General features: G+C 49.5%; 1 non-coding gene across 1 annotated transcript; it reads right to left on the bottom strand.

Annotated features, from left to right (window-relative positions):
• Nucleotides 1-437: 437 nt before the first annotated feature.
• TRNAD-GUC (transfer RNA aspartic acid (anticodon GUC)) lies at nt 438-509 on the bottom strand. The gene has a single exon. It is a non-coding gene; the product is annotated as a tRNA-Asp (tRNA).
• Between the last annotated feature and the right edge of the window lie 2,038 nt (nt 510-2,547).

Here is a 2,547-nt window from a genome sequence, read left to right as displayed (position 1 = left end):
AAGCCTTTGGATTGAGTAAATGAAGGATAAACTCCCAACTAACACTTCTGGATTTCTTTCCTCCTCCACCCCTCCATTACTCCAGTCAATCTAACTAACAAACTCTCATATCCGCAACTCAAATTAACTCATAATAATACTAAAACTGTACTCCTTATTTAAATTATACTAATCCATCACTAATTCTTGTTGGGTACCGGAGTAGCGTGCTACTCATCGAAAAGCGCTTTGACGCCTCGTCAGGGGTAGTAAGCGCTATATAAATACGATTACAATTACAATTTGGTCATGGGCTCCTGACTAACGCGCTAAATGGTGCGTATATTAAAGGCCGCAATTAAAATTTATGAAATCAGAAGAATTTTAAAATTAACATTGAATGCTGCGTATTATTATATGAATTGTAAAATCAGAATAATTAAAAAAATATTATTCTTCTCCCCGTAGGGGAATTGAACCCCGGTCTCCCGCGTGACAGGCGGGGATACTGACCACTATACTAACGAGGAGCAGCTGGCACTAAGTCTTCTGTGTGGCTCCTCCTCATGTTTGTTAATCCGCTGTTTCCTGCCAGTTTATTCATTCTTCACATTTCCCAGCTCCTTCCCACCACCACAGGCTCAACAAACACACACTCACACTGCACAAAACACACACACAAACCGGCTCCTCCTCAACACTTCACACAACCTCCTCCCCCCCCAGCAGACGCTCCCAGCAGCAGCTCCCAGCAGCATCACCTTCCACACTCACTACAAGCAGCTCCGGGGCTGCTTCAGCCGGGGGTGGGGGGCACCGGCCTCGCTCCTCAGCCCAGGTGTGAGAAGGTAGCCTCTTTCTAGCCTTGTTACCCCCACTTTTGGCCTGTTTGTGAGTGTATGTCAGAGTGTTTGTCACTGTTTTCACTGTCTCACTGGGATCCTGATAGCCAGGCCTCAGTGCTCATAGTGAAAACACTATGTTTTCAGTATGTTTGTTATGTGTCACTGGGATCCTGCTGGTCAGGACCCCAGTGCTCATAAGTTTGTGGCCTATATGTATGCGTCACTGGGACCCTGTCACACAGGGCCCCAGTGCTCATAGGTGTGCATGTATATGTTCCCTGTGTGGTGCCTAACTGTCTCACTGAGGCTCTGCTAACCAGAACCTCAGTGGTTATGCTCTCTCATTACTTTCAAATTGTCACTGACAGGCTAGTGACCATTTTTACCAATTTACATTGGCTTACTGGAACACCCTTATAATTCCCTAGTATATGGTACTGAGGTACCCAGGGTATTGGGGTTCCAGGAGATCCCTATGGGCTGCAGCATTTCTTTTGCCACCCATAGGGAGCTCTGACAATTCTTACACAGGCCTGCCACTGCAGCCTGAGTGAAATAACGTCCACGTTATTTCACAGCCATTTTACACTGCACTTAAGTAACTTATAAGTCACCTATATGTCTAACCTTTACCTGGTAAAGGTTAGGTGCAAAGTTACTTAGTGTGAGGGCACCCTGGCACTAGCCAAGGTGCCCCCACATTGTTCAGAGCCAATTCCCTGAACTTTGTGAGTGCGGGGACACCATTACACGCGTGCACTACATATAGGTCACTACCTATATGTAGCTTCACCATGGTAACTCCGAATATGGCCATGTAACATGTCTATGATCATGGAATTGCCCCCTCTATGCCATCCTGGCATTGTTGGTACAATTCCATGATCCCAGTGGTCTGTAGCACAGACCCTGGTACTGCCAAACTGCCCTTCCTGGGGTTTCACTGCAGCTGCTGCTGCTGCCAACCCCTCAGACAGGCAGCTGCCCTCCTGGGGTCCAGCCAGGCCTGGCCCAGGATGGCAGAACAAAGAACTTCCTCTAAGAGAGGGTGTGACACCCTCTCCCTTTGGAAAATGGTGTGAAGGCAGGGGAGGAGTAGCCTCCCCCAGCCTCTGGAAATGCTTTGTTGGGCACAGATGTGCCCAATTCTGCATAAGCCAGTCTACACCGGTTCAGGGACCCCTTAGCCCCTGCTCTGGCGCGAAACTGGACAAAGGAAAGGGGAGTGACTACTCCCCTGACCTGCACCTCCCCTGGGAGGTGTCCAGAGCTCCTCCAGTGTGCTCCAGACCTCTGCCATCTTGGAAACAGAGGTGCTGCTGGCACACTGGACTGCTCTGAGTGGCCAGTGCCACCAGGTGACGTCAGAGACTCCTGCTGATAGGCTCCTTCAGGTGTTAGTAGCCTTTCCTCTCTCCTAGGTAGCCAAACCCTCTTTTCTGGCTATTTAGGGTCTCTGTCTCTGGGGAAACTTTAGATAACGAATGCATGAGCTCAGCCGAGTTCCTCTGCATCTCCCTCTTCACCTTCTGATAAGGAATCGACCGCTGACCGCGCTGGAAGCCTGCAAACCTGCAACATAGTAGCAAAGACGACTACTGCAACTCGGTAACGCTGATCCTGCCGCCTTCTCGACTGTTTTCCTGCTTGTGCATGCTGTGGGGGTAGTCTGCCTCCTCTCTGCACCAGAAGCTCCGAAGAAATCTCCCGTGGGTCGACGGAA

This window comes from Pleurodeles waltl, unplaced genomic scaffold (genome assembly GCF_031143425.1).
Source record: "Pleurodeles waltl isolate 20211129_DDA unplaced genomic scaffold, aPleWal1.hap1.20221129 scaffold_39, whole genome shotgun sequence".
NCBI lineage: Eukaryota > Metazoa > Chordata > Amphibia > Caudata > Salamandridae > Pleurodeles > Pleurodeles waltl.
The sequence above is the reverse complement of the archived record's forward strand: the minus strand, read 5'-3'. Positions and strand labels throughout refer to the sequence as shown.